The sequence below is a fragment of the Bos mutus genome, chromosome 2, assembly GCF_027580195.1.
Source record: "Bos mutus isolate GX-2022 chromosome 2, NWIPB_WYAK_1.1, whole genome shotgun sequence".
Taxonomy (NCBI): Eukaryota; Metazoa; Chordata; class Mammalia; order Artiodactyla; family Bovidae; genus Bos; species Bos mutus.
The window spans coordinates 132,666,568-132,692,156 of record NC_091618.1 but is presented as its reverse complement, the minus strand read 5'-3'; positions in this window follow the sequence as shown (position 1 = coordinate 132,692,156).

Below are 25,589 nucleotides of genomic sequence, written 5' to 3'. Positions count from 1 at the left end.
TTTTACACAATCCTTTATTTTATAAAGGGGCCAAAGGGGCAAAGAGAACTCAGATAGTTGTGAAGAAGAATGTGGTACCTGACTATAGCAGGACATACAATGAAATTAAGACAGTGGAATACTGATGTAAGGTCAGATGTAGACTCAATGTGAGAACAGAAAACCCAGACACAAAATCATGCACACATTCTATGTGACAAGTCAGTGCAGAATGCATAGGCCATTCAATACATGAAACGGAGTTGATTAATTCTTTAAATATTTAAGAAGAAAACATAGGGAAATATTTTTCTGACATTTTAGGGAAGTGTTCCTTATGACATTTCCAAAGGAACAATCCATTAAATTGAAGATTTATCAAGAAGATTGATCGTTATGCTTCTGCTGCTGCTAAGTCACTTCAGTTGTGTCCGACTCTGTGTGACCCCGTAGACGGCAGCCCACCAGGCTCCCCCATCCCTGGGATTCTCCAGGCAAGAATACTAAAGTGGATTGCCATTTCCTTCTCCAATGCATAAAAGTGAAAAGTCAAAGTGAAGTCCCTCAGTCGTGTCTGACTCTTAGCAACCTCATGGACTGCAGCCTACCTGGCTCCTCCGTCCATGGGATTTTCCAGGCAAGAGTACTGGAGTGGGGTGCCATTGCCTTCAGAGAAAATTAGCCAAGATGGCATGTTCAGGCTCTCTCACCCCACCTTTTGTAAATAATGACTATGTACAGCTGAGATCATTTATAGCACTGTGCATGCGTGTCACATGGAACTTGCTTGATCATGGGCTGTTTTGGGCTATACAGATATATGAGCTCCACCTAGAAAGCAGAGTCATTACTGCTGTGTCATGGCTGTGTCCACTGAGTCAGCCACGAGTGGAAAGAGGTTGTGCTGTGTTAAGTTATGTTATGTTATGGCTGCTGCATCAGCCAGGAGAGAGGCTGTGTTATGGCTGCCGTGCCAGCCAGGTCTGCAGTTCCTACAGCTCCTTGAGTCTCCTTCCAGTCTCTTAACTCGCACCTTGCCTGCACTGGATTCAGCGATCCATGCGGACAGTATGAACAGTGAGACATTTGTCATCAGGAACAGGATGACTAGTGACACAATTGACATAGTTGGCAGCATACCCAGCAGGTAGGGGAGCCTGAGGCTCCACAGAAGAAGAGTTGGCAGGATTCTCAGTGGGTAGGGAAGCATGAGGCTCCACTGCATGGAGGAAGTCAGTGGTCACCATACAGCATGTGGTACCCATGTGGCCATGATCTTGAAAGGTTGTTACTAAATCACAAAAGACTCCGGGATTCTTGGCCTCCAGAGGAGAGGAATTCAATCCGGAGCCAGTGACAAGGCTTGATCACTCAGAGCTTTTGTGTGATAAAGTTTTATTAAAGTATAAAAGAGATAGAGAAAGCTTCTGACATAGACAGCAGAAGGGGGAAGAAAGCGTGTCCCCCTGCTAGTCTTTAGCCAGATGTAATATAGCTATTAGCAGTATGCTAATTAGAGAAAGGAAATGTCTCAAAACTCAGAAAATGACACCAGACCCCATGCATTGAGATAACATTGGCACCAGCTGAGTCATCCTGGGCCATAAAACGATTGACATGAATCCTGAAGAAAGGCAGATTTCCAAGCAAATATATTGTTTCATTACCATAGATTAGGAGAACAATGTAGGAGTAAAACATACTGGTTTGTCAAGTCGGTTCTGACCGTTTAGGCAGAACTGACTCGAAAACAGAATATATGGTAAATACATAGCACATAAACATCAGTCAGTTCAGTTTAGTCGCTCAGTCATGTCCGACTCTTTGCGACCCCATGAACTGCAGCACAGCAGGCCTCCCTGTCTATCATCAACTAGCGGAGTCCACCCAAACCCATGTCCATCGAGTCAGTGATGCCATCCAGCCATCCCATCCTCTGTCGGTGCCTTCTCCTCCTGCCCTCAATCTTTCCCAGCATCAGGGTCTTTTCCAATGAGTCAGCTCTTTGCATCAGGTGGCTAATGTATCAGAGTTTCAGCTTCAACATCAGTCCTTCCAATGAACACCCAGGACTGATCTCCTTTAGAAATGGACTGGTTGGATCTCCTTGCAGTTCAAGGGACTTTCAAGAGTCTTCTCCAACACCATAGTTCAAAAGCATCAATTCTTCAGCAGTCAGCTTTCTTTATAGTCCAACTCTCACAACCATACACGATCACTGGAAAAACCATAGCCTTGACTAGATGGACCTTTGTTGACAAAGTGATGGATCTGCTTTTTAATATGCTGTTTAGGTTGGTCATAACTTTCCTTCCAAGGAGTAAGTGTCTTTTAATTTCATGGCTGCAATCACCATCTGCAGTGATTTTGGAGCCCAGAAAAATAAAGTAAGCCACTGTTTCCACTGTTTCCCCATCTATTTGCTGTGAAGTGATGGGACTGGATGCGATGATCTTAGTTTTCTGAATGAAAACTTGAGCTTTAAGCCAACTTTTTCACTTTCTTCTTTCTCAAACCTTGAGCTAACCAATGAATTTTTCTTATGGAAATGTTTGTCTTAAGTTATGTTTATGTGGGAGTGGAGAGCACATAAACATAGCTTAAGATAAACTTTTCCATAAGAAAAATGCATTGGTTAGCTCAAGGTTTGAGAAAAGTTAAGTTCAGGTGGAACCAGGTGTCATTATGGCAACACAGAATTTTAAGAGAAACCTTCTTTTATATTTGTATAGAGAAGGAGAAAAAATATAACACTAGTTTGTTTCCTCCCGCTGCTTAAGAGAGAGATAACAAATGTGACACTTGCAGCCTATTTCCTCCATTTGAAGACCCCTGGCCTTCCTGCCTGTTACCCTTTCAATCCTCTTCACATGAGCTCTGGTGGAAGACTGGAAGGCAGTGGAGGATTCACTGGGTAGCATTGAAAAGGCATTATGGGTGGTGGGTTTCCCAAGAAAGCAGCATGAACATCCACTGGCATCGTGGGGGTGGATTTTCCTGACTGCCCTGAAGATGGATAGTTCTCTCTGTGATGCCGCACCAGTGCACAATGTACAGAAACTATTGAAAGGACTAGAGCAACGTACACTGCAATTAAACAAGAATCCTGTAGCCCTGAGGAACCCAGCATCTCTGACGAGGCAGTAAGTGACTGCGATGATGAACGTTATGAGACTACAGGTCCCTTCATGGCAGCGAGACCTGTTGTACAGCAGAAAGTGAAGCATAAGCAGCCTATGGCCCAGGGTGTACATCTTCAAGGGGCCCCCAATGTGCCTGAGTTAACAACGTATCAACCATATACACTCAGCCAGAGTTGGTCAACTTGGGTAAGCATTTTCAGCAAATGCAAGGGGAAACCTTGGCAGCTTGGCTTTTGTGACTCTGGGATGCAGAGGTGGGCCCCATACCTGTAGAGTGCTTGTGGGTCCTTACTGAGAGAAGTAGAGGAGTGGCATGTGAGATGCCATTTTGAAAAGTGTGAATGAAGACCCTGAAGAGGGCCCAAGCTGGCAGGAGTACTATCCTGGTTACACATGTGCAAACGTGGGCTGATTCATGAGGAGTAAAGTGTAAGGGCTCTGTCCTATGATGAGGGTACTGTAAGAATTAGAACAGTGTAGATGATGTAGATTTATAACAGTGTACTGTAGTGGCTATGTCCTCAGATTTACAAGAGCGTAACCATGTGGGTAGTCTGTGAACGCACAAAAAACCCCTCCTTGAAGGGGTGGGCCCAGCGCCTGTGTCTTTAACAAAAGCCCCGTGGGGTGAAGTTGCCCCTGTGGAGGCTTTCCTGCAATTTCACAAGAACAAACAGAGGACTGGACTTGGCCATGGAAGATAAAGGCAGTCCACATGTGGTGATTGGCTCTTCTAGCCCCATGATGGCAAGGACTGCAACATGAGTTCCAGGTAATACCTGGAATTGGGTTTTGTTATGTATATATGATGTAATTGTTTGTTGTAGTTACTGCTGTTGCAAGATGTAAATCCAAGGGTCAGTGTTACTCGCCAAAGGAATATTACAGAAGATGGACTGTGTATAGAATGTGAGGCCAGAGACCCTGAAGAGGGTGGCGTGTGGGGAGAGAGCAAATTAGCCAAGATGGTGCGTTCAGGCTCTCTCACCCCACGTTTTGTAAATAATGACTGTGTAGCAACTGAGATTGTTTATAGCACTGCACATGCATGTTATAAGGTACTCGCTTGGTCACAGGATGTTTTGTGCTTTACAGATATTCGACCTCCACCTAGAAAGAGGAGGTATTATTGCTGCATCACAGCTGAGCCCGTTGGGTCAGGCACAAGAGGAAAGAGGCTGTGCTGTGTTAGGTTATATTGTGGCTGCTGCTGTGGCTGCTGTGTCAGAGCCAGCAGAAAGGCTGTGTTACCGCTGCCATGTCAGCCAGGAAAGAATAAGCATGCCTGTAGTTCCTACAGCTCCTCAAGCCTCCTTCCAGCCTCTCAGCTCACACCTTGCCTACTCTGGGTTCAGTGAACCATGTGGACAGTGTGAACAGCGAGACAACTGGTGTCATGAACAGAAAGAATGGTGATACAATCATTTATGACATGTTTAAATAAAAATTTACACAAAAGACATAATAAACAATGTGAAATGACAAGGTAGACAAGGAGTAGATAAGTGATACATGTAACTCTAAAGGAATTCATGTCAAATATAAGTGCCTAATAAATCAAAAGGGAAAAAGCAAACAATTCACTCAACAAATGAACAAAAAGATATGAATAGAAAATTTGAATGGGCAATAAATATGGCAAAATGCTCAGCCTGTACCACTAATCCATGAAGGGCAAATTAAACCACAATGAGGTACAATTTCTTACCCAACAGATTGGTTTAAAAAATATCTGGAGGAAGAGTATTAAAACTGACAAGACCACTTTGGAGATGAATCTAGAGCTATCTGGCAAATTGAAAAGCTCATATACCATGTGATCAGCAAATCATTCTAATGTTGTTAACTAGCATCTTGGTTTCCAAATGCTTCTTACCTGGTTTCATGTAGAAACCCCATTTGTTTATATTTTGGGTCAACAGAAGAAGCATATAGGTGTGTATGATATATATATATATATAATCTGATATATGTGTATATCTGTGAGTGTGCCTCCATGAAAAATACACATCTTTCTCCCATATGATGTACTGTTTGTTTGTTTGTTTTATTCCATCATGCCACCTTCTTTGAAATGCTGGCCTTAACCCACTGCTTGATTTTATGATTCACTAATAGGTCAAGACTTGCTATTTGAAACACTTTCTACCCCCAAAGCTCTTATTCACACATACTAGGAGACATTTGGAGAAGGCAATGGCAACTCACTCCAGTACTCTTGCCTGGAAAATCCCATGGATTGGAGGAGCCTGGTAGGTTGCAGTCCATGGGGTCACTAAGAGTTGGACATGACTGAGCGACTTCACTTTCACTTTTCACTTTCACTTTTCACTTTCATGCATTGGAGAAGGAAATGGCAACCCACTCCAGTGTTCTTGCCTGGAGAATCCCAGGGATGGGGAGAGCCTGGTGGGCTGCCGTCTATGGGGTTGCACAGAGTCGGACACAACTGGAGTGACTTAGCAGCAGCAACAGCAGGAGACATGTAGAAAATTTTTACCATAATTATTTTTGTAATAAACATTTGGAAACATCTTACATGTCTTCAACAGAATAAATATCAGGTTATTACTGTACATACACATCTGCAGTGTAAAAAATTATAACATGTAGTAAAGGTTTGAAAATATGTTTGGGAATGCAGAAACAGCCAAAGTTGGAAAGCAGATACTTCTGGTGGCCAGGGAAGGAAAAGGCATTCACAAGAGCTTCAAATGTATATCTACAAAGTTAGGGCTCACAGAGAATACACAGAAAATATTCCAACCATTAGCAAAGTATATTTTTCTGTACATTTTCTATTTTTATAATTTTAATAGAAGCAAGAATACATATGATCTTAGTTGCAAATGTGGAAGAGAGGCTTGGGGTAGTTGGAATAGGACGAATACCACATAACTTTTTTGTGTGTGCTGTTTTGCTTTGTTCTTGTCTGGAGGGCCTGATCCTTGCCCCTCAACCCATGTGCTAGTCATTTTGCATTTATTCTATCTATTTAAGTTCTTACAGTGATCATGACTGATTAGGATTATCACTCCCATCTCACAGATGAGGAAAGTGAACCTCAAAAAGTTGAGTATAACAACTTGCCTCCGAGCTTGGAACTCACAGTGGTGGAGCTAGCATGCAAGCTCAGGGCCTAGAATGGCCTTCTCACTACATATCACTTTCTCTAGATGTCAGAAAGAAGACTGGGACTCAGTGTAGGTCTCAGCACTGGGGTCACACTGTAGTGTACCAGCATGCTACTATTCCTAAAACACAAAAAAACAGAGACATCATCTTCTTCAGCTCAGAGGAAAATTCAAGTTCTCCCAAGTTGATCCTTGGTATCAAAGGATTCAGGGAAACCCCAGGCCTCATTGTCTTAGGGCCCAGGTGTTCCTAGTGAAGAATCTCCCTGGATTGGGAACCAGAAAGTCAGCCTGACCATCAAATCCAGTGGCTAAGAGGAGGACCTGTGACAGGAGGGACTTGAGCCTGGGTCAGCAACCTAAGGATCTGGGGGTCCACTGGCCTCCTGAGACTTGTTTTCTCCTGTGTAAGAAGGGAGTGATGCTGTGGGTCCTGTCTCCCAAGGGGACTTGATTTGATGAGGCAACACTCTGTGAACTGTGATACATAATATATTTGTAAGATTGTTATCTTTCACTATGTTTTGCTGGATTGCTCAACAAGAAAAACAACTTAAAAAATGTGAATCTGTGCCCTCTGAGAACCACAATTACTTTGCCCCATTGCCACAGTAACAAAGTGCTTAGTCCCACCAAGCTTCACCCAAGACAGATCCAGCCCATCCCAGCCTCCCTGGCACAGGGCAGCTCTCTGAATGAACTCTAGTTCCTCCATTGCCTTATACTTCAGAGCACTGGACCATCACTATTTACTCTGCTTGTTTTGGCCCCACCAATGAGCCATCATAAAGGTCTCAGGCCAGAGTATTTCAGGCTTCCTCCTTCAGGCCCACTACTGAGAAATAACATGCCAGTCATCTCTGAATATCCCTCTTCCCACTATGGGACTATGGGAACAACAAGAAGCGGAATGTCTAAAACAGATGAATGTGAATTTACAAACCGCAGACCCCAGTGGCTGGGTCCAAGCCTGAAATGCCAAGGCCACACTCAACAGTGAGAATGATGTGAAATATGTCAGTAGTATTTGCTTATATTTTCCAACAAGGTCAAGCTTCCTCTTGTCCTTTGGAGCCCAAACCATTTCCCCCAAATACCAGGACACTTATCAGATACTGAAACATGAGCACATCTCCTAAAAAATGCTACACTTTCTTCATAGCCCTTCTGCTGTAGGGATCTGCTATTAGGCTACAGACTGGGGATCTTAAATGGATATTGTTTTTGCATGGTTCTGGAGGCTGAAAGTCTAAGACCAAGCTGTCAGGACACATGGTTTCTTCTGAGGTCTCTGTCTTGGCTTATAGACGGTTAACTTCTCCTTGTGTCTTCACACAGTCTTCCTTCTGTGTCCTGATCTCTTTTTCTTATAAGGACTCCCATTATATTGGACTTAGGCCCACATCAATAACCTTCAGTTCAGTTAAGTTCAGTTGCTCAGTCATGTCCGACTCTTTGTGACCCCATGAATTGCAGCACACCAGGCCTCCCTGTCCATCACCAACTCCCGGAGTTCAGTCAAACTCACGTCCATCAAGTCAGTGATGCCATCCAGCCATCTCATCCTCTGTCATGCTCTTCTCCTCCTGCCCCCAATCCCTCCCAGCATCAGAGCCTTTTCCAATGAGTCAACTCTTTGCATGAGGTGGCCAAAGTACTGGAGTTTCAGCTTTAGCATCATTCCTTCCAAAGAACACCTATTTTAACTTAATTGCTTCTTTAGAGGTTTTAAGTCCAAGTACAGTCATATTTTCAGGTGTTAGGGTTGGGACTTCAATATACAGATTCTATAGGAGATACAATTTAGCCCATGACAGTACAACTCTGCCTGTGCCCTGACTTCCCAATCTGGGCTAACCCCGCTCCAGCTCAAATCCCTGCCTTTTGCCTCCTAACACCCTTTTGCCTTCCCACAAGGTAGCACTTGAAATGTTCTGAAGGCACTCTTGCTTTGCCTGCATCCAACTCTCCAACCCCCCGCCCCAGAACACCAACCACTTGTCAGCAAGGCGCTCTCCTCCACTTGCTGCTCATAAAAGGCTGGCGCAGTCAGTGTGGTGGTCAGTGTGGAAGGCACTGCTGTATCTGACTGCAGTGTCAACCCTCTCTTCTCACCACCCAGGCAACAATTGCTGCTTGTTGTCGTTGAAATATTAAAGCAAGTTTGATCTTTGAAGTCCTGTTCCTAAAATTCCACACCACATTCTTATTGGGAAAACCCAAGAGAAGCCTGTAGATATTGACATATCTACCTATTCATCTCTCTAAGCTCAAATAAAAGTCAGAGAGACTATTTCTTGCTACCTGCTTTTCAAGATCCTTTGTACCTGTCACATTCCCTGAGTCCCTGGATCTCTGACAAATGTCAACGAGGCTCAGCTCAAATACCATCTTCCCTGGGATTTTTTCCCAAGCCAAGAATTCTTCCAGCATGCATCCTATATTTATTAATGGGATATCTAACTCTCAGGAATTTGCAAGCCTCTTGAGGGCAGAAAAACTCCCAGATTTATCTCAGTATGACCAGAAGATGGCATAATTCTCAGTTTAGTTCAGTTGCTCAGTTATGTCCAACTCTTTGCGACCAAGTGGACTGCAGCATGCCAGGTTTCCCTGTGCATCAACAATTCCCAGAGCTTACTCAAACTCATTTCGATTGAATCAGTGATGCCATCCAACCATCTCATCCTCTGTCATCCCCTTCTCCTCCTGTCTTCAATCTTTCCCAGCATCAGGGTCTTTTCCACTGAATCAGTTCTTCACATCAGGTGGCCAAAGTATTGGAGCTTCAGCATCAGCATCAGTCCTTCCAATGAATATTCAGGACTGATTTCTTTCAGAATTGACTGGTTTGATCTCCTTCCAGTCAAGGGACTCTCGAGAGTCTTCTCCAACACCACAGTTCAAAATCAACAATTCTTCAGTTCTCAGCTTTATTTTTGCTCCAAATCTCATATCCATACATGACTGCTGGAAACACCATAGCTTTGACTAGATGGATCTTCATTGGCAAAGTAATGTCTTTGTTTTTAATATACTGTCTAGGTTGGTCATAGCTTTTCCTCCAAGGAGCAAGAGTCTTTTAATTTCTTAGCTTAAGTCACCACCCACAGTGATTTTAGAGCCCAAGAAAATAAAGTCTCTCACTGTTTCCATTGTTTCCCCATCTATTTGCCATGAAGTGATGGAGCCAGATGTCATCATCTTAGTTTTTTGAATGTTGAGCTTTAAGCCAGATTTTTCACTCTCCTCTTTCACTTTCATCAAGATGCTGTTTAATTACTCTTTGCTTTCTGCCATAAGAATGGTATCATCTGCATATCTGAGGTTATTGATATTTCTCCTGGCAATCTTATTCCAACTTGGGTTTCATCCAACCTGGCATTTTGCATGATGTACTCTGCATATATGTTAAATAAGCAGGGTGACAATATATAGCCTTGACATACTGCTTTCCCAATTTGGAACCAGTCCATTTTTCCATGTCTGGTTCTGACTGTTCTTGACCTGCATACAGATTTCTCAGGAGGAAGATAAGGTGGTCTTGTATTCCTATTTCTTGAAGAATTTTCCACTCTTTGCTGTGATCCACATAGTCAAAGGTTTTAGAGTAGTCAATGGAGCAAAAGTAGATGTTATTATGGACTTCTCTTGCTTTTTTTGTGATCCAGTTTCAATGTTGGCAGTTTGATCTCTGGTTCCTCTGCCCTTTCTAAATTCAGCTGAACATATAAAAGTTCTTGGTTCACATACTACTGAAGCCTTGCTTGGAGAATTTTGAGCATAAATTTGCTGGCATGTGAGATGATGTAACTGTGCAATAGTTTGAACATTTTTTGGCATTGTTTTCTTTTGGAATTGGAATGAAAACTGACCTTTTCCAGTGGCCACTGCTGAGTTTTCCAAATTTGTTGGCATATTGAGTGCAGCATTTTAATTCCTTCACCTCCACTATCTTTGTTCGTAGTGATGCTTCCTAAGGCCCACTTCACTTCACACTCCATGATGTCTAGCTCCAGGTGAGTGATCATACCATCATGGTTATCTGGGTCATTAAGATCTTTTTTGTACAGTTCTTCTCTGTATTCTTGCCATATCTTCTTAATATCTTCCGCTTCTGTTAGGTTCATACCATTTCTGTCCTTTATGCTGCCCATCTTCACATGAAATGTTTCTTTGGTATCTCGAATTTTTTTGAAGAGAACTCTAGTCTCTCCCATTCTATTGTTTTTCTCTGGAGGTACTCAAAAGTTGATGGAATTCCAGCTGAGCTATTTAAATCCTAAAAGATGATGCTGTTAAACTGCTGAACTCAATATGCCAGCAAATTTGGAAAACTCAGCAGTGGATACAGGACTGGGAAAGGTAAGTTTTCATTCCAATCCCAAAGAAAGGCATAGCCAAAGAATTTCAAGCTACCATACAGTTGTGCTCACTCCACACGCTAGCAAGGTAATGCTTAAAGTCCTTCAAGCTAGGCTTCAATAGTACCTGAACTGAGAGCTTCCAGATGTACAAGCTGGATATAGAAAAGGCAAATGAACCAGAGATCAAGTTGCTAACATCCACTGGATCATAAAAAAACCAAGAGAATTCTAGAAAGTTATCTACTTCTGCTTCATTGACTATGCTAAAGGCTTTGACTGTGTGAATCACAATAAAGATTAAAAACTCTTAAAGAGATGGGAATACCAGATCACCTTACCTGCCTTCTGCCAAACCAGTATGCAGATCAAGAAGCAAGAGAACCAGAGTTGGAAAAACAGATTTGTTCCAAATTGGGAAAGGAGTATGTCAAGGCTGTATATTGTCTCCCTGCTTATTTAACTTCTATGCAGAGTACCTCATGCGAAATGCCAGTCCAGATGAATCAAAAGATGGAATAACAATTGCTGGGAGAAATATCAATAACCTCAGATAGGCAGATGATACCACTCTAATGGCAGAAAGTGAAGAGAAACTAAAGAGCCTCTTGATGAAAGTGAAAGAGGAGAGCGAAAAAGCTGGCTTAAAACTCAACATTAAAAAAAACTAACATTATGGCATCTGGTCCCATCACTTAGTGACAAATAGATGGGGGAAAAATGGAAACAGTGAGAGACTATTTTCTTGGGCTCCAAAATCACTGCAGATGGTGACTTCAGCCAGGAAATTAAAAGACTTGCTCTTTGGAAGAAAAGCTATGACCAACCTAGACATCATATTAAAAAGCAGAGACATCACTTTGCCAACAAAGGTCTGTCTAGTCAAGACTATGTTTTCTCCAGTAGTCTGTAGTGTTGTGAGTTTTGGACCTTAAATAAGGACGAGCACTGAAGAATTGATGCTTTGAGTGTGGTGCTGGAGAAGACTTGAGAGCCCCTTGACTGCAAGGAGATAAAACCAGCCAATCCTAAAGGAAATCAACTCTGAGTTTGCATTGGAAGGACTGTTACTGAAGCTGAAGCTCCAATACTTTGGCCACCTAATGCAAAGATTCAATTCACTGGAAAATACCTTGAACTGAGAAAGATTGAGGGCAGGAGGAGAAGTGTGGACAGAGAAGAAATAATTGGATATCATCAAGGACTAGAGGAACAAAAGTTTTAGTCAACTTTGGGAGCTTCTGAAAGACAGGAAAGCCTGCTGTGCTGCAGTTCTTGGGGTCACAAAGAGTAAGACATGACTTAGTGACTGACCAATGAACTACAACAACAAAAATTGTTTTAGTAGTGAAAGGATAAGTGAGTTTATATATAAAAGAAAAAGCTGGAGCCAAATTTGTCTTCTCTTCTAAGCATACTCTATCTTTCTACCTTATAACTTTATCATCTCCATCTGTCTTCCATGAACTCACCGAGCAACTGAACTGAACTGAATTGAATGAATAAACAGTTACAAAAGTGCTAAAACTTATTCAAATATTTTTCTTGAATCTAAAACACTATCTGGTACACATGGGTCTCAGTAGAGTGGTAATGAATTACCTTGCTGTGAAGTAAAATGCTTTCTTAAATCACTGCAGACTCATCATCTCATCATAACTCCTTCCTCTCAGTTACAGTGGGACATTAAAACATGCATTCATTTGTTTATTCATTCATTCATTCATTCAAAACTGTGCCCTCATTTAAGCCTGGGCTACAAGAGATGCAGAAGATGTTGTCTTTTTCTTCAAGTTGCTTCCAGGGATTTGAAGTTTGTATTGTGTAAATGAACAAAACTGCACCCACAAAAATCCACAGGTGCTCTGGGATCAGTGTCTAAAGAACCAGGAAATACATGGTAAGATTTTCCCAGAGTCAAAAGAGGATGGTGGATAACATATCCAGGCCAAAGTCAACTATAAGCTCAACTTAAAAAAACAGTTTGAGAAGGGGAAGTGATGACTATAAAGGCAGGAGATATGCCCTCCAGGCATGTCTGAGGGCTCCAGGAATTCAGGATGGCAGGAGTATTGAGGGTTGAGGAAAGGTGACAGCAGCAAAGGTAGAAAGCAACTGTGGTCAAATCATGAGGGGGTTGTGTGTCCTGCTTATGAACCTGCAATTCTGGTCAATGCTGCCTTCATCCGGCTGCTTCAAATGCACAACTGCACTTACCAAAGCAGGTCATAGAGGCACTAAAGAGTTCTACAGAGGAGGCTCCCCTGCCACCCCACAAAAGAGGCCTGCAGAAGAGTAAGCAGAGAGCCATGTTGAAGGTGAGCTGGGACCGAGAGAAGCTAGACTAGGGCAGAAGTGGTCAGAAGGCCATAGCAGGAATCCAGAGGGCAAAGGACAGATGCGAGGTAGGGCAGAATGCAGGGGAGACAGGTGTGGGAGTCTGTGTCCAAGACTCCATGAGAAGGGTGGAGTTTCACAAAGCTTTCTGTATTTTTTCCAAGTGTTTATTCTACTCATGGTACTTATTTGACACTTCCATGTTAATATTTGTAAACTCCTCCCTGTGAATGGTAAATATTTGGAGGGCGGATACTGTGCTTTATTCATCTATAATTATCAGCACTCTAGGGATCCCAATAAAAACATGTTGAATACAAGTGTAAATGAGTCAATGAATAAATAGTATCAAATGAGAGCTTATTTTCATTCAATTTCTTCTTAATCTAACCACCAAGAAGCTCTTGAATTCTATGCAGACTCCGAAATCAGGGGGCAATTGATACAAACAGGGCCAGAGAAGATTCCCAGCAAGTAGGAGAAAGATTTGAAAGTGAAGCCAAGACAAACAATATTAAACTTTCGTTGTGAGCACAAAGAAGGCCAAGGTCAGACCTCACTGAGGTCTCTGCCATTTAGCACACTCACTTTTACATAAAGGGAAATTAATACTTGTTTATTTCATGAATGAAAAATGCATGAGTCAATAAAAATGATATGTTAGAAATAAAGAAAGTGTGACAGATAAGCAGATTTTAGTAACTGTCAAAGTTTTGTGGATATATTATTAATACATGGTCACTTAAACACAACAGAAGAACATGACTTTCAAAGATTAAACCTATATGTGTTTCTGATGTATAATTTATCTTAATACATCTAAAGTCCTAAGTTCTTGAACACTGGTTCTTGTCTCAGTTATTATCTACTGTGCTATAATTAGTCCCTTGCTAATGGCTTCCCACGCACTACTCCTGGTTCAAGGAGTGGAACGTTGTGGTTAAATAGTGATGGCAAACATTGGCACATGCAGAAATGGTGGGACACAGAACATGAGATTTTGCCAAAACTTACTAAGCCTTCTGAGGTGCTAAGATCTGGGAGATCATTTAGTGTGTCAACTGTTGGCCCAATCACTTAATCTAAAAACACAATCAAAAAAAAAAATAATAAAATAAAAATAAAAACACAATCTACTCATTATGCCATCAGGGAGCAATGAGAAAAAGTAGATTAGGCGTGAATTCCAACTTTGCTACTCACAAGCTGGATAATCATGCATAAGTTTAAAGACTCTGGGTCTTATTTTCTTCCTCTGAGAAGTGAGAATCCTTATCAATCTGTGAAAATAGTGTATCTATGGCACCGAGCAAAGGGTCTATGAACAAAGTATACTCAACAAATGCATCCACATCTTCAACTCTCATTTCATTGATCTCCTCTGGATCCATATACAACTCCTATAAAAGTGGGTGCTGAAAGGCAGTGACTTCAGGTTACTTCCTTCTGAACAGCCCCACACCATCATTCTGTGTGCTGGTCAGAACTCAAAAGGGTCCCGAGGTCTCCAGGGGTCCACTCCTACTTAATCAACACTGATGTAGGTGCTGCTGTGGATGGATTTTACAGTGAAAGTAAGTTTCCACATTGGTTGAGCTTAAGACAAAAATTAGCTTTGGTGGGTCTGATCTGATCAGATGAGTCCTTCAAAGGTACTGGGCTCTTCCTTGAAAAAGAGGTACATGCCATGAGAGGAAGTCACCCTGAGGGATATCTTACCCTACTGACTTTGAAGATGTGGGTGGCCACAGGATTGAATTTTCACAACCATATGAGCTTAGATGATCCCAAGCTCTAGATGAGACCATAACAGTGGCAACACTTTGATTTCATCTTCACAAGACTGAGTATGGCTTTCAGTCATGCTGTGCACAGGCTTTCAATCAACAGAATTGTGAGTGGTATTCTTTTAAGCCACTAAGTTTGTGGTCATTTGTTATGCGTCAACAAAAAAATGAATGCACCCTAGTCCTTTTGCCAGTTTTACTTTCTTAAACTTTAATAGCATTCTCATTTTAAAACTTCCATAAAAATGGGGTCTTGCAATGTGACATATCAGAACCCAACTATCCTTTAATACTCTACAAAGAATAGCTATAGTGAGGCTCAAGACAATCCCACCAAGTGAGCTGTGTCCTATCATTTTGTGATGGTCATCCTATTTCTTTATTTTTATAATGGTGCTTATGCTCAGTTTTCTGAGAATTAAATTGATATATGCTTAGAGAAAACTTTGAGGACACAGAAAAGCAAAAAATAAGAAAACATAAATCATCAATAAATTCACTCTCAGAAGCAATCCTTGTTAAATGTATTGATAACAATCTTTATACAGTTAAAAATTACAAACATAGATGAGGATATGGAGAAAGTCAACTATATATATATAATTATATATAAATATATATTTAATTTATATATATATATAAAGCTAAAAACATAATACATACTCTTTCTCAGATTCATTTGATTGACTATAACCCAATAACATTTTTTATTATTTGAATTATTCCAAAAAGGTTTCACAAAGCAATACATTTCCTTGGTGGTGATGGTTTAATAACTAAGTCATGTGACTCTTTGTGACTACTATGGACTGTAGCCCACCAAGCTCCTCTGTCCATGGGATTTTCTAGGTAAAAATACTGGAGTGGGTTGCCATTTCCTTCTCCAGGGGTTCCTTCCAACCCAGGGATTGAACCTGGGTCTCCTGCACTGCAGTCATATGATTCTTTACCAACTGAGCCACCAGGAAAGCCCACACATTTCCTTACTACCTGCAATAAATTCTGATAGTTTCTGATCTTTCATATATATATATATATCTATATATATATATATATATATTCTTTGCATTCTACTAAAATGATTGCAATACCCATTAATGTGTTGTTTACCTGTACTTTGAAAAACATTGCTATGTGCAATTTTGTATTCTGATTTTCTACTTCTCATCATTTTGTAAAAATTCCCAATACCATTAAAATTACTTAAGCATATTTTCAAACACTTTATGATCTTAAATCTTACTGAGGTATCACTTATTTTATATTCTTATTCTACTATATTTGAATATTGTTTCCTCAAAATTTAAATGAACATTTTTATTGACTATTCCTTAACACTAATAGCAAGAAGTGAACTCACTAGAAAGTTTGCATCTCCATTCTAAATAGTGTGGATGAAACCCAGCAAGGAAACATAAATCACACAATTAAGTCATGTCATGCCCTTTCTCCTTGCACCCACCCTTCCCCTGCACTTATCCAGTCTGCCAGGAAAAATAGAGTCTAGAGAACACTGTGGTTCTCAGACATCACTGGCCCGAAGGCCAGATGCCTTGAAGGGAGTGCTATACTGTGCTGTCTGGTCTAACAAGCGAGACAAGAGGGGCCTCCACCACAGACACCTGAGAAGTACCACAGTCATCAGCTCACAGCTGCCAGATTGCTCTCATTGCTCATTAACTGTTAGCACTGTTAGTTCTAATAAACTGTGATTTTCATTGCTGCTAAAGCAGGCTGGCATCCTCTCCTCCCCAACAGACTGCTCCCCAAGCAACTGACATCCAAAGTAAGTACCCCTGCAGGAGCCAATATGCTTGCTCTACACTCTCATCTGCCTCTCTAAACCTGCCTCCTGCCCTGCAGAGCTTACAGGCAGCAGAAGACCTCACCACTCTCCTCTCTCCCTCCCTCCCTCCTCTCTCTCTCCCCCTCATCTCCACCCATCCCTCAATTAATCCAACAGTTAAAACAGAAAACTTACTTCTGTCTGCAATATTTCAGTATGAGTGTAAATCTCCTGAAATAAACAGCTGCTGGGTTGTTTCTAGGGGAGCACCTGCCCCTGTGTTTGTCACATGGTGACACCAGCTGAAGGCAGGGCTCATCTTACACAATAAAGGCCTCTGCAGAAGCCCTACACATTTCCATCCAAGGCTGCAAAGATGAGGCTCTGACATCAGGGTGCAGGGAGGATGCAGGGAGGGGGATTAGGCATGCGTGTATGAGTCCAAGTCAGCACATCTGTCCATTCACAGGAATGTTAAGGGATTACATTATTTCACCTCTCAGTGCTTTTAACTTTGTGCCATTCTTTCCTTTCTGCTGCTGCTGCTGCTAACTCTCTTCAGTCATGTCCGAGTCTGTGCAACCCCATAGATGGCAGCCCACCAGGCTCCCCCGTCCCTGGGATTCTCCAGGCAAGAACACTGGAGTGGGTTGCCATTTCCTTCTCCAATGCAGGAAAGTGAAAAGTGAAAGTGAAGTCACTCAGTTGTGTCCGACTCTTCGCGACCCCGTGGACTGCAGCCTACCAGGCTCCTCCACCCATGTGATTTTCCAGGCAAGAGTACTGGAGTGGGGTGCCATCTCCTTCTCCATCGTCCATTCTACTTTAGGCTAATTTCTATTTAGGCTATAAGGCTCAGTGCAGTTGTCTCCCCTGGAAAATTTCCTCTAACTTCTGTCTTCTGGGCTTCAACAGCACCCTCATGTACCACTCACAAGGGAGTGCTATCACTCCTTAGCTTTTCTCAAGATAGCTTCTTAATTTACTTTTGTATCTGCAGCATACATACTTTTGTATCCCCATCATGGCACTTTCCTGGTGGTTCAGAAGGTAAGAATCTGCCTGCAATGCAGGAGACCTGGGTTCAATCCCTGAGCCAGGGAAGATCCTCTGGAGAAGGGAATGGCCACCCACTCCAGTATCCTTGCCTGGAGAATTCCATGGACAGAGGAGCCTGGTGGGCTACAATTCATGGGGTCACAAAGAGTCAGACAGCAGACTGAGTGACTAACACTTTCACTTTTATCCACAGCATAGTTCCTGTCACATAGGATGTGCTCAGTAAATGTTTATTGCAGTGAATTGAAAAGGTACAGAATTATCTGTTGACAGCCTTGAGGTTCCAATAGGAAAATGGACACTGTTGCTATTTCTCCCTTCATTTTGACTTCTAGGTGTTAAAGGTGTCATTTGTCATAGTAAGACACAGTAAGATTTGCTGTAAGAACCACTGGGCTTGAAACAATAAAGACCGGAAGCTGAGTTTTTACCCATTTCCTCTGCATGACGAAGAAAAGACTTGAAAATGCTTAAAGAATGTGAAACGAGATTCATGGGTTAAGACTAGAGATCTCTTCAAGAAAATCAGAGATACCAAAGGAACATTTCTTGCGAAGATGGGCTCGATAAAGGACAGAAATGGTATGGACCTAATAGAAGCAGAAGATATTAAGAAGAGGTGGCAAGAATACACAGAAGAACTGTACAAAAAAGATCTTCATGACCCAGATAATCACGATGGTGTGATCACTGACCTAGAGCCAGACATCCTGGAATGTGAAGTCAAGTGGGCCTTAGAAAGCATCACTACAAAAAAAGCTAGTGGAGGTGATAGAATTCCAGTTGAGCTATTCCAAATTCTGAAAGATGATGCTGTGAAAGTGCCACACTCAATATGCCAGCAAATTTGGAAAACTCAGCAGTGGCCATAGGACTGGAAAAGGTCAGTTTTCATTCCAATCCCAAAGAAAGGCAATGCCAAAAAAAGCTCAAACTACCGCACAATTGCACTCATCTCACATGCTAGTAAAGTAATGCTCAAAATTCTCCAAGCCAGGCTTCAGGAATATGTGAACTGTGAAATTCCTGATGTTCGAGCTGGTTTTAGAAAAGGCAGAGGAACCAGAGATCAAATTGCCAACATCCGCTGGATCCTGGAAAAAGCAAGAGAGTTCCAGAAAAACATCTATTTCTGCTTTATTGACTACACCAAAGCCTTTGACTGTGTGGATCACAATAAACTGTGGAAAATTCTGAAAGAGTTGGGAATACCAGACCATCTGATCTGCCTCTTGAGAAATCTGTATGCAGGTCAGGAAGCAACAGTTAGAACTGGACATGGAACAACAGACTGGTTCCAAATAGGAAAAGGAGTTCATCAAGGCTGTATATTGTCACCCTGTTTATTTAACTTATATGCAGAGTACATCATGAGAAACGCTGGACTGGAAGAAACACAAGTTGGAATCAAGATTGCTGGAAGAAATATCAATAACCTCAGATATACAGATGACACCACCCTTATGGCAGAAAGTGAAGAGTAACTCAAAAGCCTCTTGATGAAGGTGAAAGTGGAGAGTGAAAAAGTTGGCTTAAAGTTCAACATTCAGAAAACGAAGATCATGGCATCCGGTCCCATCACTTCATGGGAAATAGATGGGGAAACAGTGGAAACAGTGTCAGACTTTATTTTTCTGGGTTCCAAAATCACTGCAGATTGGGACTGCAGCCATGAAATTAAAAGACGCTTACTCCTTGGAAGGAAAGTTATGACAAACCTAGATAGCATATTCAAAAGCAGAGACATTACTTTGCCAACAAAGGTTCGTCTAGTCAAGGCTATGGTTTTTCCTGTGGTCATATATGGATATGAGAATTGGACTGTGAAGAAAGCTGAGCACCAAAGAATGATGCTTTTGAACTGTGGTGTTGGAGAAGACTCTTGAGAGTCCCTTGGACTGAAAGGAGATCCAACTAGTCCATTCTGAAGGAGATCAGCCCTGGGATCTCTTTGGAAGGACTGATGCTAAAGCTGAAACTCCAGTACTTTTGCCACCTCATGCAAAGAGTTGACTCATTGGAAAAGACTCTGATGCTGGGAGGGATTGGGGGCAAGAAGGGAAGGGGACGACAGAGGATGAGATGGGTGGATGGCATCACTGACTCAGTGGACTTGAGTCTGGGTGAACTCTGGGAGTTGGTGATGGACAGGGAGGCCTGACATGCTGTGATTCATGGGGTGGCAAAGAGTCGGACATGACTGAGCGACTGATCTGATCTGATCTGTAAGTACCAGTTCCTGTGTAATGACCATTTTACTCCTGACTCTGTAACATCGGATAGGGTGTTTACTATTTGAAATAATCTGCAATTTCAACAATATTTTCTCTGCCTGAAGGCAATCAGGAGAAAGAGTCTTGAAAAAAAATCTCAGAAGAAAAAATTGAAAAGTGAGAAAGAAGTATATCTAAAAACCAAGTCAGAAGCATCTTTTGCATCAAATGAGCCAAATAAGCATCCAATTAAGATGTCCTTCCTGAACATACAGAATTACTTGAATCAGCTGCCTTGGTAAAGCCACCAGATCCAAAACCAGAAAGTGTGCAAAATAACATACTAACTCTTAATCCAGTTAAATAAGATACCAGAAAACCAGAATTCACCTTGGAAACATTAGTTAACCATGACATGGATATAGGTGGTTTGCACACATTTTTTGAGAATCTAAATTCTACGACTATTACTTTAACAACTTCAAATTCAGAGGGTATTCAGCAGCCTTTAGAAACCCAAGAAGTGCTTGAAATAATTACCAATTATCTTGCTAACCCACACTTCACAAATGATTCTGTGGAAATTAAGTCAGCACAGGAAAATGCATTCATGTTCAGCACAATTACTCCAACAGTGAAGAATTAAACAGATAAAGAATCTGTTATTGCCATTTTTGTACCTACAGAAAATTCCAAACCTACAATTAATTCTTTTATACGTGCCCAAGAAACAATGGAAACGGTGGAAATGGACATTAAAGACCTAGACATTGAAGACTCAAATAATGATATAGACTTTGAGACAGATGTTTTATGGATTGAGCATTTTACTGCAGACCAATGTAAATAAGGAATATCCTTGGCAGAAAGTCTAAACTACATTCAAAGATAACTCCTTGAGTTACAAGAACAGCAAACTCTAGGAGATTGAAGTCTTTGGAAGCTCTTATAAGGCAGCTAAAACAGGAAAACTGGCTATCTGAAGAAAATTATAGAAAACCATTTCACAACATATGAAGTTATTATATAGATTAGAGACGTTTTAAAATTTGTGACTTTTACATAAGGTTTTTTTGGCCAAAGCAAATTATATGCAAAGTGAACTTATTCTTGTGTAAAATTCTTACCTTAATGAAGCTAAGAAAGTGCTCTAATGTTATGAACTTCATCCTGTCTTTGTTATGCTCATCTTTGAGAAAAACTAGAGAGTTTTTGGGTAGAAGACATTTCATCACTTCTTAACATTCCAAATTTAAAGTAAAAATGTACTGAATAAACAATATGATTAAGTCATAAACTGAGAGAACACAGATATGGTAAACAAGATCCCAGAATAGAAGTCAAGTTCAGGAATCAGTCCTGGTTGTACCATTAAGATGTGTCTTGGACAAGTTACTTATTGAGTCTCAGTCTCTAATTTGTAGAAGGAGGGCATACCACTAAATCTCTAACATCAGTCAGTTCAGTCCAGTCGCTCAGTCATATCCGACTCTTTGCGACCCCATGAATCGCAGCATGCCAGGCCTCCCTGTCCATCACCAACTCCCGGAGTTCACTCAGACTCACGTCCATCGAGTCAGTGATGCCATCCACCCATCTCATCCTCTGTCGTCCCCTTCTCCTCTTGCCCCCAATCCCTCCCAGCATCAGAGTCTTTTCCAATGAGTCAACTCTTTGCATGAGGTGGCCAATGTACTGGAGTTTCAGCTTTAGCATCATTCCTTCCAAAGAAAATCCAGGGCTGATCTCCTTCAGAATGGACTGGTTAGATCTCGCAGTCCGAGGGACTCTCAAGAGTCTTCTCCAACACCACAGTTCAAAAGCATCAATTCTTCAGCACTCAGCTTTCTTCACAGTCCAACTCTCACATCCATACATGACCACTGGGAAAACCATAGCATTGACTAGACAGACCTTTGTTGGTAAAGTAATGTCTCTGCTTTTTAATATGCTGTCTAGGTTGTTCATAGTTTTTCTTCCAAGGAGCAAACGTCTATTAATTTCATGGCTGCAGTCACCATCTTCAGTGGTTTTGAAGCCCCCAAAAATAAAGACCCTCACTGTTTTTGTTGTTTGCCATCTATTTGCCATGGAATAATGGGACCAGATGCCATTTGTTGAAGATCAGTTGACTATAAATATGTGTGTTTATTTCTTGGCTATTAATTTCATTTCATTTGTCTATATGTCTCTTTATGCCACCACAATAATATTTTTATTATTGTATATTTGTAATATATTTTGGAATGAGGGAGTGTTACACCTCCATTTTTCTTCTTCTTTCTCAAGATTGCTTTGGCTTTTCAGAGTCTTTTGTAGGTCTGTATGAATTTTAGGATGTTTTTCCATTTCTGTAAAGAATGAAATTGGACATTTTGTAAGAATTGCATTGAATCTGTAGATCACTTTGTATAGTACAGATACTTAAACAATATCAATTCTCCCAATCCATGAACACAGGATGCCTTTCCATTTATATGTGTCTTTAATTTCCTTCATTAACATTTTATTGTTTTCAGTGTATATATCCTTGTTTTCAGATCCTCGGGTAAGTTTTTCCTTGTTGCTCTGCAAATGAGATTGCTTCCTTAAATTCCACTTCAGATAATTTGCTGTTAGTGTATTGAAATTCAACTTATTTTTTCACCATCATTATTTACTTATTTTTAACTTTTTATATTGTATTAGAGTATAGCTAATTAACAATGTTGTGATAGCTTCAAATAAATGTACAGCAAAAGGACTCAGCCTTACATATACATGTATTCACTCTCTTCTAAAATTCCCTCCCATCCAGCTGCCACATAATTTTGAGGAGAGTTCCATGTGCTACATAGTAGGTCCTTGTTGATTGTCCATTTTAAATACAGCAGTGTGTACAGGCAACCATAAATTTGTTCTCTAAGTCTGTGAGTTCCTTTCTGTTTTGTAAGTAAGTTCAGTTGTATCACTTGTTTTTAGATTCCACATATAAGGGAGGTCATACTATGTTTCTCCCTCTCTGTCTGACTTATTTCACTCAGTATGACAATCTATAGGTCCATCATGGTTGCTGCAAATAGAATTATCTCATTATTTTTTTAATGGCTGAGTAATATTCCATTGTATAAATGCACCATATCTCCTTTATTCATGTCTCTGTTGATGGATACTTAGGTTGCCTTCATGTCCTTGGCTATTGTAAATAGTGCTTCAATGAACATCAGTGTGCGTGTATCCTTTTGGATCATGTTTTTCTCCAGATATATGCTCAGGAATGGGGTTGAGGGTCATATGGTAGCTCTAGTTTTAGTTTATTCAGGAATCTCTATACTGTTCTCCATAGTGGTTGTACAATTCCACCAACAGTGTAGGAGGGTTCTTTTCTCTCCACACCCTCTCCAGCATTTATTGTTTGCAGTTTTTTTGATGATAGCCATTCTGGCTGGTGTGAGGTGATATCTCATTGTAGTGTTGATTTGCATTTCTCAAATAATTAGTGATGTTGAACATCTTTTCATGTGCCTCTTGGCCATCTGTATGTCTTCTTTGCAGAAATGTCTATTTAGATATTCTGCCCATTTTTTTGAGTGGGTTGTTGGTTTTCATGTGAGCTGTTTATAAATTCTGGAAACTAATCCCTCATTGCTCACATCATCTGCAAAAGTTTTCTCCCAATCTGTGTGTTGCCTTTTTATTTTTCTTATTGTTTCCTTTGCTGTGAAAAAACTTTTGAGTTTAAGTAGATCCCATTTGTTTATTTTTGTTTTCATTTCCATTATTCTGGGAGATAGGTGGGAAAAGACATTGCTGCAATTTATGTTATACAGTTTTCTGCCTATGTTTTCCTCTAGGAGTTTTATCATGTCCAGTCTCACATTTAGGTATTTAATACATTTTGAGCTTATTTTTGTGTGTGGTGTTAAAAAAATTGTCTACTTTTATTTTTAATGTGTAGCTGTTCAGTTTTCCCAAAACATTTGTTGAAGAGACTGTCTTTCAGTGTTGTGTAGTCTTGCCTCCTTTGTCATACCTTAATTGGCCATAGGTACATGGGTTTATTTCTGGATTTCCTATTCTGCTCCATTAATCTATATTTCTATTTTTGTACCAGTACCATACTGTTTTGATGACTGTCACTCTGTAGTTTACTCTGAAGTCAGGGAGCCTGATTACTTTAGCTCTGTTTTTTCTTTTTAATACTGCTTTGACTATTCAGAGTCCTTTGTGTCTGAATACATATTTGGAGATTTTTTGTTCTGGTTCTGTGAAAAATGCCATTGGTAATTTGATAAGGATTGTATTGAATCTGTAGTTGCCTTGGGTAGTATAGTCATTTTGACAATATTGACTACTCCAATCCACAAGCATAGTATGTCTTTCCATTTTATTGTGTCTTCCTTGACTTCTTTAATAAATATCTTATAGTTTTTGGAGTACAAGTCTTTTGTCTCCTTAGGTAGGTTTATTCTTAGATATTTTATTCTTTTTGATGCAGTGGTAAATTGAATTGTTTCCTGAATTTCTCTTTCTGGTCTTTCATTGTTGGTATAGAAGTGTACAGATTTCTGTGTATTAATTTTGTAATCTGCAACTTTACCATTTTCATTGATGAGTTCTAGGAGTATTATAGTAGTATCTTTAAGTTATTTTATGTATAGTATCATGTCATCTGCAAACACTGACAGTTTAAGTTCTTCTTTTCCAATTTGGATTCCGTTTACTTCTTTTCCTTCTTTGATTGCTGTACCTAGGACTTCCAAAACTATGCTGAATAAAAGTGGCAAAAGTAGACATCCTTGTCTTGTTCCTGATCTTAGAGGAAAGCTTTCAGCTTTTCACTATTGAATATTATGTTAAATGTAGGTTTGTTATATATGGCCTTTATTACATGGAAGACAATTGCACTCATCTCACACACTAGCAAAGTAATGCTCAAAATTCTCTAAGCCAGGCTTCAGCAATAAGTGAACCATGAACTTCCAGTTGTTCAAGCTGGTTTTAGAAAAGGCAGAGGAACCAGAGACCAAATTGCCAACAACTGCTGGATCATTGAAAAAGCAAGAGAGTTCCATAAAAACATCTATTTCTGCTTTATTGACTATGCCAAAGCCTTTGACTGTGTGGATCACAATAAACTGTGGAAAATTCTGAAAGAGATGGTAATACCAGACCACCTGACCTGCCTCTTGAGAAATTTGTATGCAGGTCAGGAAGCAACAGTTAGAACTGGACATGGAACAACAGACTGGTTCCAAATAGAAAAAGGAGCATGTCAAGGCTGTATATTGTCACCCTGCTTATTTAACTTATATGCAGAGTACATCATGAGAAACGCTGGGCTGGAAGAAGCACAAGCTGGAATCAAGATTGCCAGGAGAAATATCAATAACCTCAGATATGCAGATGACACCACGCTTATGGCAGAAAATGAAGAGGAACTAAAAAGCCTCTTGATGAAGGTGAAAGAGGAGAGTGAAAAAAATGGTTTAAAACTCAACAGTCAGAAAACGAAGATCATGGCATCTGGTCCCATCACTTCATGGGAAAGAGATGGAGAAACAGTGGAAATAGTGTCAGACTTTATTTTTCTGGGCTCGAAAATCACTACAGATGGTGACTGCAGCCATGAAATTAAAAGACGCTTACTCCTTGGAAGGAAAGTTATGACCAACCTAGATAGCATATTCAAAAGCAGAGACATTACTTTGCCAACAAAGGTCCATCTAGTCAAGGCTACGGTTTTTCCAGTGGTCATGTATGGATGTGAGAATTGGACTGTGAAGAAAGCTAAGCCCCGAAGAGTCA